This window comes from Ictidomys tridecemlineatus, chromosome 7, assembly GCF_052094955.1.
Source record: "Ictidomys tridecemlineatus isolate mIctTri1 chromosome 7, mIctTri1.hap1, whole genome shotgun sequence".
Lineage (NCBI taxonomy): Eukaryota > Metazoa > Chordata > Mammalia > Rodentia > Sciuridae > Ictidomys > Ictidomys tridecemlineatus.
Window position 1 is genome coordinate 110,967,844 of NC_135483.1, and position 16,281 is coordinate 110,984,124.

General features: G+C 41.5%; 1 protein-coding gene across 2 annotated transcripts in view; it reads left to right on the forward strand.

Moving 5' to 3' along the window:
- The first annotated feature begins 14,793 nt into the window (after nucleotides 1–14,793).
- Nucleotides 14,794–16,281, forward strand: part of Spopl (speckle type BTB/POZ protein like) — a 57,323-nt gene continuing 55,835 nt past the window's right edge. For both annotated transcript variants that reach the window (XM_013366147.4, XM_078017327.1), the window contains exon 1: nucleotides 14,794–14,932. The gene's annotated coding sequence lies outside the window, so the exon portion shown is untranslated. The remainder of the gene's footprint in view (nucleotides 14,933–16,281) is intronic.

Below are 16,281 nucleotides of genomic sequence, written 5' to 3' on the forward strand. Positions count from 1 at the left end.
AAAATAAATAAATTAGGCTTATTTACTCTTTAAAACAATAACATCTGAAGCAGGGAGATACGCGGCTGCGATCAGGTGGAATCCCACCAGCGAAGCCCGCACTGACCCCCGGGCTGAATACGGGATTTTAGACGGGGAAGGAAGCGGTACAGTCCCATCCCTCACAGTGGACACTCCACCAAGGCAATCAGCAGCCAGCATCTTGAAAAGCTGAAATATCCACCACCACTCTCCGACAGATCCCAACAACAAAACAGGTGTGTGGCACTCAGCCCATCCCCCATACATCAGGAACTCCCATAAAACCTCTCCTAGGCTTTCCGGGGGAGGGAGTATCAGAGTGAGCCTGCATAAAGACTAGGGGGGGAACTAGAGGCACCAGACCTGCAACCCCCCTCCCCATCTGCAGCCAAAACAAAACCTGTCTAGCTAGCGCTGGGGGAGGGGCAAGCAGGAAAAATCAAAAGGACAGAGTGCCTGGGATCCCAATTGCCAACTGTGGGACCCTGGAGATCCAGGCCGACTGACTCCTGGGGCCTGCCCTGCGGCTACAGAAGATGTGGAAGGGAGTATCAGAGTGAGCCTGCATAAAGTAAGGAAGCACTACAGTTCTATCACCCACAACGGAAACAAAACAATAGAGTGCCGGGGTTCCCAATAGTCACCCTCCACACCCAACAAACGGCAGGCCCAGAGTATAGTTTGAACTGCCGAGAACCATCACTGAGGGGAAATCTGGTCTAGCAGGAGAAACCAAGACTAGCAAGAGAAACTAGGACGCTAGAGGCAAGGCACTCGAGACTGGGCAGCTGGAAACCGCAGGCCCGCCGGCGACAGTTCACCCACTGCCCGCATAGCTGGGCGGTAGGAGAACACCCACCCGCAGGCGACCGATCACCCGCACGCGGCCTGTGATACTGGGCGGCTGGAGACCGCCTGCCTGCCGCGACTGGGAGCTGAAACCAAACAGAGACAGTCCAGTCACACCCCCTCATCAGGACACCCCGGCAAGGAACTGGGGCCGGTCATAGCGAAGTAGTGTCGTCACTGGAGCTCGGACGTCGGAACTTCCTTCACAGCGGAATCCACGTTAGCAGGCATAGTTTAACAACACAAAGGAGAGACATCAGAGTAATACGGAACCAAAACAAATCTATAGAAGAGAGCAGAAACACGACAATCAAATAGAGCTGGAAAGCAATGGGACAACATGAGAAAACAAGGGAAAAAAGGAGTACAAACAATGCAAGACAACTTAATTCTACAAGAGGACATAGAAACATCAGAAGCAGGGATAGGGAAAGAACTCAAGGCATACCTAACTCAAATGGAAAGGAATATTAGAGAAGACATGAGACAGCAAGTCCAAGCAATAAAAATATATTTTGAAAATGAATTAAACAAACAAATTCAAATGGCAAAGAACAAGCTCTACCAGGAGATAGAGATCTTAAAAAAAGAATCAAACAATAATCCTAGAATTGCAGGAAACTATAAACCAAATTAAAAACTCAAACGAGAATATTACAAATAGACTTGATCAAGTAGAAGTCAGAACATCAGATAATGAAGACAAGGTTTATCAACTTGAAAAGAGTATAGTCAACACAGAAAAGATGCTTAAATCCCATGAGCAATCTATTCAAGAGATATGGGATGTCATTAAAAAACCAAATTTGAGAGTCATCGGGATAGAAGAAGGCACAGAGATTCAAACCAAAGGAATGGACAGCATATTAAATGAAATAATTGTAGAAAACTTCCCAGAGATGAAAGATGGAATGGATTGCCAAATCGTGGAAGCCTACAGGACCCCAAACATTCAAAACTATAATAGACCAACTCCAAGACACATAATTATGAAGATAGCCAACATACAGGACAAGGAGAGAATATTAAAAGCTACGAGAGAAAAGAGGCAGATTACATTCAGGGGTAAACCAATTAGGTTAATGACTGATTTCTCAGCACAGACTTTGAAAGCGAGAAGATCCTGGAACAATGTATTTCAAACGCTGAAAAATAATGGATTTCAACCAAGAATACTGTATCCAGCAAAACTGAGCTTCAGATTGGACAACGAAATTAAAATCTTTCACAATAAACAAAAGCTAAAAGAATTTGCAGCAAGAAAACCAGCACTGCAAAGCATTCTGAGCAATATACTACAAGAAGAGGAATTGAAAAATAGTGCCCAAAACTAACAACAAGAGGTATCTCGGTAAAGGAGGAGGAAAATAACCAAAAAGTAAAACTAGCCAAACTAAAATAAATAAAGAAGCATGACTGGAAGTACAAATCATATCTCAATTGTAACCTTAAATGTTAATGGCCTAAACTCACCAATCAAGAGACATAGGCTAGTAACCTGGATCAAAAAAACAAATCCAACAATATGCTGCCTTCAGGAGACTCATATGATAGGAAAAGACATACACAGGCTGAAGGTAAAAGGTTGGGAAAAATCATACCACTCACATGGCCCTCGGAAGTAAGCAGGAGTGGCCATACTCATATCGAATAAAATCAACTTCAAACCTAAGTTAATTAAGAAGGATAAAGAAGGACACTATATACTGTTAAAAGGGACCATCCACCAACAAGACATAACAATTATCAATTTGTATGCACCAAACAATGGAGCTGCAACGTACATAAAACAAACGCTCCTCAAGTTCAAGAGTCAAATACACCATAACACAATAATTATGGGTGACTTCAACACACCGCTCTTGCCATTAGACAGATCCTCTAGACAAAAACTGAATAAAGAAACTATAGAACTCAACAGCACAATGAATAACCTAGACCTAACCGACATATATAGAATATACCAACCATCATCAAGTGGATACACGTTCTTCTCAGCAGCACATGGATCCTACTCAAAGATAGACCATATATTATGCCATCAGGCAACTCTTAGTAAATATAAAGGCGTGGAGATAATACCATGGACCATATCTGACCATAATGGAATGAAATTGGAAATCAATGATAAAAAAAGGAAGGAAAAATCCTACACCACATGGAAAATGAACAATATGTTATTGAATGATCAATGGGTTACAGAAGACATAAAGGAAGAGATAAAAAAATTCTTAGAGTCAAATGATAATACAGACACAACATACCAGAATCTATGGGACACAATAAAAGCAGTTTTAAGAGGGAAATTCATTTCCTGGAGTTCTTTCATCAAAAAAAGAAAAAACCAACAAATAAATGAACTCACACTACACCTCAAAAACCTAGAAAAGGAAGAACAAAACAATAGCAAATGTAGTAGAAGACAAGAAATAATTAAAATTAGAGCAGAAATAAACGAAATTGAAACAAAAAAAAACCATTGAAAAAATTGATAAAACTAAAAGTTGGTTCTTTGAAAAAATAAATAAGATAGACAAGCCCTTAGCTATGCTAACAAAAAGAAGAAGAGAGAGAACTCAAATTACTAGTATACGGGATGAAAAAGGCGATATCACAACAGACACTACAAAAATACAGAAGATAATTAGAAAGTATTTTGAAACCCTATATTCTAATAAAATAGAAGATAGCAAAGATATGGATAAATTTCTTAAGGCATATGATTTGCCCAGATTGAGACAGGAAGACACATACAATTTAAACAGACCAATAACAAAGGAAGAAATAGAAGAAGCCATCAAAAGACTACCAACCAAGAAAAGCCCTGGACCGGATGGTATACAGTGGAGTTCTACAAAACCTTCAAAGAAGAATTAATACCAATACTTTTCAAGCTATTTCAAGAAATAGAAAAAGAAGGAGCTCTTCCAAATTCATTCTATGAGGCCAACATCACTCTGATCCCAAAACCAGACAAAGACACTTCAAAGAAAGAAAACTACAGACCAATATCTCTAATGAACTTGGATACAAAAATTCTCAATAAAATCCTGGCGAATCGAATACAAAAACATATCAGAAAACTTGTGCACCATGATCAAGTAGGATTCATCCCTGGGATGCAAGGCTGGTTCAATACACGGAAATCAATAAATACTATTCACCACATCAATAGGCTTAAAGACAAGAACCATATGATCATCTCGATAGATGCAGAAAAAGCATTTGACAAAATACAGCATCCCTTTATGTTCAAAACACTAGAAAAACTAGGGATAACAGGAACTTACCTCAACATTGTAAAAGCTATATATGCTAAACCTCAGGCTAGCATCATCCTAAACGGAGAAAAACTGAAGGCATTCCCTCTAAAATCTGGAACAAGAAGTGGTCTCTATCACCACTTCTATTCAATTTAGTTCTCGAAGTACTAGCCAGAGCAATTAGACAAAAGTAATTAAAGGCATAAAAATAGGAAAAGAAGAAATTAAATTATCGCTATTTGCGGATGACATGATAATATACTTAACAAACCCAAAAGGATCTACAAAGAAGCTGCTAGAGTTAATAAATGAATTCAGCAAAGTGGCAGGATATAAAATCAATGCGCACAAATCAAAGGCATTCCTGTATATCAGCAACAAAACCTCGGAAATGGAAATAAGGAAAACCACTCCATTCACAATATCCTCAAAGAAAATAAGATACTTGGGAATCAACCTAACAAAAGAGGTGAAAGATTTATACAATGAAAACTACAGAACCCTAAAGAGAGAGATAGAAGAAGATCTCAGAAGATGAAAAAATGTACCCTGTTCATGGATAGGCAGAATTAACATCATCAAAATGGCGATATTATCCAAAGTTCTCTACAGGTTTAATGCGATGCCAATCAGAATCCCAAAGGCATTTCTTGTAGAAATAGATAAAGCAATCATGAAATTCATATGGAAAAACAAAAGACCCAGAATAGCAAAAGCAATTCTAAGCAGGAAGTGTGAATCTGGAGGTATAGCAATACCAGAGCTCAAACTGTACTACAAAGCAATAGTAACAAAAACAGCATGGTACTGGTACCAAAACAGGCAGGTGGACCAATGGTACAGAATAGAGGACACAGAGACTAATCCACAAAGTTACAACTATCTTATATTTGATAAAGGGGCTAAAAACATGCAATGGAGGAAGGATAGCATCTTCAACAAATGGTGTTGGGAAAATTGGAAATCCATATGCAACAAAATGAAATTGAATCCCTTTCTCTCGCCAGCCACAAAAGTTAACTCAAAATGGATCAAGGAGCTAGATATAAAAACAGAGACACTGCATCTGATAGAAGGAAAAGTTGGCTCCGATCTACATATTGTGGGGTCGGGCTCCAAATTCCTTAATAGAAAGCCCGTAGCCCAAGAGTTAATAACAAGAATAAACAAATGGGACCTACTTAAACTAAAAAGTTTTTTCTCAGCAAGAGAAACAGTAAAAGAGGTAAATAGAGAGCCTACATCCTGGGAACAAATTTTTACCCCTCACACCTCAGATAGAACCCTAATATCCAGAATGTACAAAGAACTCAAAAAATTAAACAATAAGATAACAAATAATCCAATCAACAAATGGGCCAAGGACCTGAACAGACACTTCTCAGAGGAGGACATACAATCAATCCACAAGCACATGAGAAAATGCTCACCATCTCTAGCAATCAGAGAAATGCAAATCAAAACCACCCTAAGATACCATTTCACTCCAGTAAGATTGGCAGCCATTATGAAGTCAAACAACAATAAGTGTTGGCGAGGATGTGGAGAAAAGGGCACACTTGTACACTGCTGGTGGGACTGCAAAATGGTGAGGCCAATTTGGAAAGCAGTATGGAGATTCCTGGGAAAGCTGGGAATGGATCCACCATTTGACCCAGCTGTTGCCCTTCTTGGACTATTCCCTGAGGACCTTAAAAGAGCGCACTATACGGATAAGGCCACATCAATGATTATAGCAGCACAATTTGCAATAGCTAGACTGTGGAACCAACCTAGATGCCCTTAAATAGATGAGTGGATAAAAAAATTGTGGCAGCTATACACAATGGAGTATTATGCAGCACTAAGAAATGACAAAATCATAGAATTTGCAGGGAAATGGATGGCATTAGAGCAGATTATGCTAAGTGAAGCTAGCCAAGCCCTAAAAAACAAATGTCAAATGTCTTCTTTGATATAAAGAGAGCCACTAAGAATAGAACAGGAAGGAAGAGCATGAGGAAAAGACTAACAGTAAACTAAGACGAATGAGGGGAGAGAAAGGGAGAGAGAAGGGAAAACATATGGAAATGGTAGGAGACCTTCAGTGATACACAAAATTATAAGAGGTTATGAGGGGCAAGGGGGAGGGGGAAAATAGGGGGAGAGAATTGAACAACAGCAGAGGAGGTAGAGAGGGAAGATGGGAGGGGAGGGGAGGGGGGATAGTAGGGGATAGGAAAGGTAGCAGAATACAACAGTCACTAATATGCCATTATGTAAAAATGTGAGTATGTAACAGATGTGATTCTGCAATCTGTATTTGGGGTAGAAATGGGAGTTCAAAACCCAATTGAGTCAAATGTATGAAAGATGATATATCATGAGCTCTGTAATGTTTTGAACAATCAATAAAAAAATGGAAAAAAACCCAATAACATCTTATATTCCTTAGCACTTCATAATTTACAAAATCCTCTCACATGTATTATCTCATATTCTTCTCATAGATCTATAGTGAAATTACCTTTCCTAGTCCAAGGGCACTGTTGTGCAGGAAGAGGCTAAGAAATTCAAACAAGGCTAAGAAATTCAAATTATGAATGAGAAATCCAGTGCTTTTTGTTGTTGTTGTCATTGTTATCCTTTAGCTGGAATATTCTTGTTAAGAGCACCATATAAACTGTGATGAAAACCTGTAATCCCAGTGGCTCAGGAGGCTGAAGCAGGAAGATCACAAGTTCAAGGTCGGCCTCAGCAACTTAGTGAGAACCTGTCTCAATATAAAAAATGAAAAGGACTGGGAATATAGTTTAGTGGTAAAGCACCCTTGGGTTCAATCCTTGGTACCTCCACCCCCCCCCCAAAAAAAAAAAGAAAAAAAAATTCATTGTATACCTATGAAGGTGTGACTCCAGAGGAAAGATGTCACGTGCTCTAAGGCTAGAGAGAGTGGGAAAGGACAAGGTATGGGCTGGGGAAGGAAGGTGGGGAAGCAAGTATGGAAAGAAAGTTGTGGATAAAAAACAATGATTGGTCTGGCCATTAGGAGGAGCAGACAAATTCCTATGTTTCAGGCAACTGCTTTCATATGAAAGTTCACTCCTATAAGCAACGTAAAACTGTTATGAAAACACAAAACAGATACAAGTACTGCATCCAACTGGACAAACAGAAACCACACTCATTAACTACAGAATTTTACACAAGGAATCCACTGCACAGTTGATGGAAAAACTGAGAAGAGTCTAGGGATTAGCAACCATAGGAAGCTATTTCAGTTTCAAACAGGTAGAAGGGAGGAGGTAGTATTTCCAGAGCCCATGCTTATTCCATGGTAGGCCTGTCCAGAAAGATCGAGCTTAGTAGGAGACTCGGAGAATGATGCCAAAGGCAAAAACAGAAGGGGAGAATATTCTGGTTTCTCCCATCCTCCAGTCACTTGCTTGACCTGTTGACCTGACCAGCAGGAAGCCAGCTGCCACAGGGCTCTGTGCAATAGCCTGCAGGAGCCAGTAGAGATAAAGAACAGAGAAGGAGAAGACAAAGAAGACTCTGAAGGCAAACAGGCCCAGAGTCATCTCATGTTTTTGGATGTTATGGCAATAGAAGAACACTGAGAGTTGGTTTAAGACATTAAGTAAATATTCAGCACTTTAACTAAGTTCTCCTTCAAGGCAAGATGTCTTAAGTGGACCAAACAAATAAGTAAAAAAAACATCAAACTCAGAAGAGGGAGGGAATGTGACAAATGAAACACAGTAACATTTTACATAAATATCCAGATCTTTTAGGGTTAAATGGTTACAACAGAGCAATTTAAAAATGAAAAAAAGCTCAAATTGGTGTTCAGAAAGGAAGTTGGGATTTTGTCATGCCTGTTGTGCATAAGATAGGTGCCACAGTCGAAATATAAGCAAATACTTGCTGAGCTCCTGACAACATGATCATAAAAACATTTATCACTGGGCTGAGACTGTAGCTTATTTGTAGAGCTTCCGCCTCCAACGTGTGAGGCACTGGGATCCTCAGCACCACATAAAAATAAAGACATTGTGTTCAACTACAACTAAAAGAAAATTTTTAAAAAATTATTTAAAAAACCCACATTTATCACCTTTCGTCTCAAAATTGCAGACAATGGCAGAACACAAATATTTTAAAGGTTAGCCTAAATCCTGGAAAGCAAAAGCCAAACTGTTAATGGCTATTTCAACTAAGTAATGGTTAATATTTAAAAGAGATATCATCTGGAATAACTGCAGGGGACATTTTAGCTTTCTTAAATATGTTCTGGATCTGCATGTGGAATGATTAGAAAGCCTGCAGAGAAGTACACCAGTGATGCTGTACAAAAGGGAGGCATTAAAGACCTCCCAAGAGAAAGAGGCACTAAAGCACAAGGAAAGTGGGCAGAAACTGAAGTAAGGAAATTTAAAAGTGTGGTTTCTGATCTCTCTCCTGCTTGTCAGTCCTAGCAAGCAGAGCAAAACTGAAGCATCCAATATGCAGAAATGGACCTGGCTCTTAGAGTTGGGGAAAAGGGACTGACAGCTTAAAGTAGCAACAGACCTAGAAGAGTGCAATGGAAAGAGAACATCTTCATCTCTACAGAGTCAAGCAAATAAATGCTACAGTCCAAAGCAATAGTCACCTGGGGAAAGGGTGATGGAAGGACAGCTCAGAAAGAGACTCCAAGGGTTGGTGATGCTCTGCAATCCGGTCAGGACACTTGATCTGAATATGGGGAGTGTTGGGTGCATACCACTTGCAAATGTGAGCAATTGAGGCAGGGGATGGAGGAGAGAAGCCTGTGGGTTATTTAAAAAAAATGGGCAAGACAGAGATTTAGGTGATAATGGGGTTTGAAACTGAGTTATAGAGACCTAAGAGAAACAGGAGATGATCCAATCAGAGATCCAATCAGGAGTCTTAGAGAACTGTACAAGTGCTTACTCCCTTCCCCGCCTCCCAGAGCAATTTTTTTTCTTTATGCTTTTAAGCTTCAGTATCTCACTATAGGTACAGTGTGCAAGGACCATAACAGCTTCCACTTTTCCTTGTTTGAGAGCTGGAGAAAATGTCTTGGCTCTAAAACACAAAGAAAACTGCAAAATAAATAAGTATTTCAAGAGAAAATTATATAAATTCCCTTTTTCATAACAAAACATTAAAATTTACACAAAGGATAGGGCTATACTTTCCAGTGTTGGATAGGAAGTGGGATAAGGTCTCTAAGAGAATATCTAAGGCTTATGTAACACTTGAATCGGTGCTACTTTTAGTTGGTGTAGTTCAGGGAAGAAAGGTTGAGTGTGCCGAAAGCCTGGGCAGACATGAAATAGAAGGCAAAAGCTCATATCACCATGGCCAAAAATGTAGATGAGAGGCGGGAGACTTGGGGGAAGTGTCTGGGTCAGTTGCAAAGGTTGGCTTGACTGAGGGCTGGGAGGTACAGGCATAGTAACTCTAGAGATGGTGCAGTCTGCTAATTTTGGAAACGGTGGTATTAGGGTTTCCAATCTGGCAACCTGGTCTTTGACTAGCAAAAATCCATCTAGAGGCAATGACTACTTACCTGTTGTATACGGGTATGAATGCAGAATTGAGAAAAGGGAGACAGCAGGGATTGATTACTAGAGTAGGGAGGTAGCAGAAGGGAAATAAGGAATTAACAGTACTTTGTAGGAGAGTAGATCAGTGGAAAATCAGCCAATCAAGGCACAGAGCTTCCAAGGCTCCGAAATTCACTTAGTGTCCAGCTGCAAGGTAATTTCAGGAACACAGCAGAAACTCAACCAAAGGGACTATGCTTCTAGATTGCTGGTCTGAGCACAGGGTCTAATTCTATATGCTTCTTCTTTGAGAGGCCCAGGCCTAAGTCTGAGAGAATCAGGAGGTGATCCAATTAGAAATCCAATCAAGGCAGAGAATTAAGATAGGGAGCTCCCGTTTCTTGAGTTCAGAGGCAAATGGGGTAAAGTGGCCCCAGTGTGAGAAGAAAAAGGATAAAGATAGAGAACTACCCAGTTGGTGGGTCAAGGGCAGAAGTTTAAATAAACTTCTAAACCAGGTATTGCCCTGATAGGGAGAAGGGTGTGTCTCTCAGGGAGGGGACCACAGACCCTGACCTGGAGACATTGTGATGACTGAGCAGAGATAAAAGAGGAGGAGGAGACTGAACAGCTACACTTTTAGAGCCATTCAGGGCTGCTGCAGAGGCTGGTGACCTCTGGCTGGAGAACAGAGTGGAGAGTTCCAGGCTTCCCCTGCAGTTATCTCCAGGGTACAGAGTCAACTGTAACTTCTCAGGTTACCTGAAAGCAGAGAAGGAACAGGGCCAGGGCACCAGAAGAGAGAAAGATTAGCTAAAGAGAGGTCATCAGGGAGTGGATCATGGCAGCAGCAACCACCTCGATCCTGGCACAGTAAGACTTCCAGCAACTGTAAGTAACCTAGGATGAGAGTGCTCAAGGGATGCCCAGAAGAATGCTTAGGGTTCTTGGGAAATCCTGAAGAAATCATTTTTATTGTTTTTCAGATATTACCTTGTGAATAGAGAAGCCACAAGTAGGATGACCAAAGACTTTTCCAAGATGATATATTCCCAATTTTAGATGACACCATTTCTAATTCATTAGGCACTTAATGATTCAGAAGCTAGGGATTACTAGCATTTCAAGAATCCCCAAAATATTTTAAACCTGATTAAAATTAATATTTGAATGGCTATAAACTGTAGCAGTATGCCAACTATTCAACTGCAATTCACCTTTTACTCTTCACATGTTAACAGAATAAAAACAAATCTCTGCTACTGACCTGACACATTATTCAAAAACCCAAATGTTAAATGAATGAGTTTAATTTGAAATGAGGGATCTCTCTGAAACATTTGACAGTATGTGGCTGAGGAGATAAAAGAAAGGGTGTTAATGAAGAACCTAAAAAACTAAAAAATGGTCCTATTTTCAGAATTCTGGGTTGGCCCTCTTCTCAGTTCTCTAAGAATTCTTTGTTAATAACTTTTGAGTGGAAAGTACATCAAACTTAGGAACTTTTTTTTTTTTTCTGCTGTAGGCAACACCACATAAGGATTGTGAATATGTACAATATATGTGCTTGTGTATATATACAATATATATGCTTGAGTTCTAAAGCTGGTTATATCCTTAAAAATTAATATAATGTAATAAAAGTGTCACAAACTAGGAATTTACAAGGAAGGGCAAAAGCCTGAGATGGAGAAAGAAACAGATATGAGAAAATAAAACAAAATTTCATATATGACAAATTACAAATTATTAAACATAGATTTTGGTATTTCCAGGTAAAAGGCCTAATATTTATAAATGCAAAAAAATTAACAAATGAGTTATCCTTTTCTTTACTATTATTTCCAAAAGCCAAAGTCATTTTAAAGATATGATCATAAGTATTAGCTTATAGAACTAATGGCTGAGTTTGGTTCCCTTGATGAAAATATAAGACAAAGGGGATAATGGTTAGAAAAATATGTGGATACCAGCTGACTAGCATAGGAATGTGGTAGACCATATTTGGGAAAAGGTATAGGCAATAATGTCTGGGGGCACAAGTATGAAGAGTGTATCACTTAAGATTCTTAAGGGTCATGTATTTGCTAATAAGTTAATTTAAATGACAGTACAAAACAGAAGGTGGCATGGCAGGGAGTGTTGACTCCATTGTTCATACCCAGCACCCAGCCATGGAATGTGACCATCTAAGGCTTTTAATTTACAAAAGAGAAAAAGGATGCTTCAGTCACTAAAATACCAAAATGGGAAGATGGATTGGCTTTTCAGTTTGGGTAAAGGAGTTCCAAAAGTCTAGAGCTCATGTATACTTAGCAAATTCAGAGAATGTGTTAAGTAGGAATTCCAGATAAGCCACATGCACTGAGGAATATTAATGATTTTCTACAAAAAACGGACCTCAACTGGGTACAGTGGTACACTCCTATAATCCCAGCAAGGAGGCTGGGGCAGGAGGATCACAAGTTCAAAAGTGGCCTCAGCAACAGAGACCCTCAGCAACTTAGAGAGAACTTGTCTCAAAAACAAACAAACAAAAAAAGGAGTGGGCTGGGGATATAGCTCAGTGGTAAAGCACTCTTGGGTTCAATTCCCAGGAATATATAAAGTTCTTTGTGTATTGGTAATATAATTTGAATAAAATGAAGATTTAATACAAGTTTATTGGTCATAAAGCCATCTGCCTGCTTTCTTTTTCCTCTCTCCCTTCATTTCTTCCTGGCACTGGGGACTGAATCCAGGGGCACTCTGCCACTGAACTACACCACAATCCTTTTTATTTTAATTTTTTGGAACTGGGGCATTGAACTCAGGAGCAGTTTACCACTGAGCTACATCCTCAACCTTTTTATTTTTTTTGAGACAGGGTCTCATTAATTTGCTGAGGTTATTCCAACTTGCGGTTCCCCTGGCTCAGAGTCCTGATGACTAGGATTATAGGCCATACAACCCTTTTTATTTTTTGATGCAGGGTCTCACTAAACTTTTCAAGTTGGCCTGGAAACTTGCCATTCTACCACCTCAGCCACTTGAGTTGCTGGGGTTACCAGCTAAAGTCATTTTTTACTTTGCTAAACAATCACAGTTTTATTATTTACTAGCCATGTTCATTCTTGATATTACTACTTACTGTCACTTTATTAGTGGATAAAGTCACTGAATATTGTGAGGAAGGGAGGAATGGCATATCTTAACTAACACTAGGGCAAGGTGATAGCTTAGGGAAGTGACTACGGAAATACCCTAAGTGACAATTTAACATCCTTGTGGCTGAAGTTTATTAAATCAATCCCCAGGCTGAACTGTTAATTGTAAAGAATCCGCAAATATCATTCATATCTTAACTCCCAATTGTAACTCTACCTGAAGGACTTATAATTTGATTCTTTGAACATATTACATTTATTAGTTGCTTAATATTTAATTAGTGGAAAAGGGGTTGACATACTATTCAGGGTTTAAATAGTTAAAAAAATTACATATAACTTCCACTGCCTCTATGACATATTTAAAATAATAAGACTCACAATGAGTTTAGCAAACAGTATTTGTTGGTGTTTAGAGATGGTGAAATGTTTGCACTAATATTTCCTCTTACATTCCCCAATGCTTTTAGTTTTGTTGTTGCTGCTGTTTTTGTGGTGCTGGGGATGGAACCCAAGGCCTTGCACAAGCTAGGCAAGCCCTTTCTGAGGAAGCGCTGTACCACAGTTATATCCCCAGATTTCACTTCCACTTATGTTTTAACTTTTAGAGTTCCTTGGTCTGCATTAACATTCAATCTACTCAACCCAAGGCAACCTTGAACTCTGGTTAAGTCGACCTTATTGCTTTTTGAAAAAGTCTGGTGATGCTTCTATCCCAAGCATGTTGCATCCTAACTACATGAATAATACTGCCAAGTATTAAAGTGAGGGGTATCTGCCTCTTCTTAAACTCTAGTAATCTTTGAGTGAATTTTAATCCTCGGTTTTTTTTCTGTAAAGGAAAAGGAATGGGAGGAATTTCTACCATGAAGTCATATAGAAATTGAGAGGATTAAAGAGAATGATACGTATATATGCTTTGTGCAGTGCTTGTCATATAGTACTTAATTTTTTGTTCCTCTTCTCTTTTTAGGGAAGCTAGGTAAGAAATTCGTTGATTGAAGCATAAAGTAAAAAGAGTTGAAATCTTTGAGTGAACTCCATGTCAGCACTGGCAAAACAGGAACTTGTGGTCCCTAAAACCTCTTTAGTGAGGTTGACTCCTGTCAGCTAGAAAAGTGTTTCGCCCCATGGGCGGGCTGAATAAAAAAGTTCTATTGTCACCCTTTTCTGTAAACTCTAAACGACTGAAGATACTAGGTGGTCCCTACTTCTCTTCAGGCATCTGTTGAAGTACCAACGTCCAGTCCTGGGTTGCTCCAGGTCTTCAGCAAGTCCCAACCATCTCCGCAGACCCTCTCTTCTGGCCTGAGACTTGCAACACATCTCCTCCAGCCGAAAACTGTAGAATTGTTTTGAATTGTCTACCCAGTGTTCTCGATTTTCCATGGCTGTCTCTGTACAGCTGTCTTGTGTTAAGGTGGTTCCCAGAGTTCTAGGATCGCAACAGGAGCTCTCAAAAGTTGTACCTAGGCTTTCTGGAGACTGCTACAACCCCGTGGGAATCGTGCACAGGTTCCCTTCAGCGGATTAGACAAGTTAGGAGGCCTATATGAGTGGGCTTTTAAGCAAGGAAGTTTTCCTACTTGGAGAAAGTAGAGTGCCAGCAAAGCGAGGCCCGCCCTCTCTGGTCTATGGCTGCCTGGGTCGGCTCTGTGCTCAGTGCCGGGCAGAGGCGGCGGCTTCCAAGACCCGGCGGCGGATCCGGGCCGCCCGGAAGTGCCGGGCGCAGGAAGAAGGCAGGAAGAGCCTCGCGAGCCGCCGCCGCGCACGCGCCTTCCCGGGCTGGGCTGGGACTGGAGTCGTAACTCGGAAGCCGGAGCCCGGACGGGCCCGGGGCGGGGTGGGGGGGCGCGCGGGGGCGGGAGCGGCGGAGGCGGCCGCCCCTGGTGGCGGGTTTGTTTATCCCGGAGAAGAAGTTTAGGAGCGGCAGATAGGGAAGGAGGGTGGACTGGGGCGGAGGGATGCGGCTCGGCAGAGGCGGCCGCCACAGGGACTCGCCGCCATCGCCCCCGCCGCCGCCGCCGTCACAACCTCGGCTACCGGGGCCCTCTCGGCCGCCGCCTCAGCCGGAGAGCAGCCGCCGCGAGGATTGCTCGCCGTCGCCCCGCAGGTCCGGGTAGGTGCCCCTCCCCCGTCGGGGTCCCAGCGCGGCCCGGGTCGCTCGCTCCTCCCCCTCCCTTCTCCAGGCCGGGCGGCCTTCTCGGGGCCCTTCGCTGCGCCCGCATCCCTCTTGGAACCGGAGCCCGGCTCCTGCGGCGCGCCTTCGGCCTTCACGGAGGTTGCCTCCAGCCCCATCCTCCGCCCCCCGGACCGCCCTCCATCCGGTGTTTCTTACTTCCTCTGGGGATGTCCTCGTCCCTGCTTGGTTTCCCAGCCTCCGCCTACCAATAGCCCCCTTAATTTTCTCCACGACCTCGCCCCTTTTACTCTTGCCGATCTCGCTTCTCTCATACCTGGGTATCTTCCCCTTTATACCTTCTTTTCTTGCCGGTCCTGCGTACTGCCCTGAGGGAGAAACTAGCCCCGCCGCCCCACAGCGTTCACCTCCATACCTCCTCATCCCAGGCACGGACCCTTGAAAGTATCGTTCTTTTAGCTCCTTTTAGAGTGCGTTCTCAGCTTTCCAGACCACTCAATGCCTCTACCCAGTGGTCTTGTCCTCAATCTCCAAACACACATTTGCCATCTCATAAATTCTCACTTTTATAAGGGTACATTAAGCTAACCGTGTGGTTCAGGGGTCCAAGTCTTGAAGAACCAAATTTGACTCTGCTTTCTTGCTGCTACCCTTTTCCCTAATTCTTTCTCTGGGATCTGTTTTTGTGCACTGATTAACATAAAGGAAAAGGGTAGTAGAATTTTCTCCCTCAAAGCAGTCATAGAGCCCAGCAGAAATAAGATTAATCTTCTGCTTATCTTAACTTTTTGCTTAATCTTCCAAAACCAAGACCGGGAACATTATCATTAAGCCCTCTGCCATCCTTTTGAAGCTCCTGATGCTTTTTTTTTGTTGTCTGTATTTGCATAATCCTGGGCCTAGTTTGCCCCAATATAATACTCTCCTTCCTTATAATGGAATCTTGGTTCTTGGATAGGAAACTGAAGGAGTAAAAGGATTATACCTTCACCATGATGGAACTGGTGGGATATTTCAGATTATCCCATCATTCTTGAGAGAAATGTTGCCTGGTGGTTAAGGGCTCAGATTTTATAGTGTAATTGTCAGGATTTAAACCTCTACTCTACCACCTTCCAGCTCTGGCTTTGGGCAAATTATTTAACTTCTCAGGGCTTTAGTATTCTTGAACAGTAAAATGGGATGGTTCTCATAGGGCAGTAAGGATTGCACATGTTAAATAAAGTACTTAGAACAGTGGCTCATTAATAAATATTAGCTTCTTAGCTTGACCGGACTTGGCTATTAGGTTAATTTTGAGAGGAAGGTGAGAATGGAATGCTGTTTTC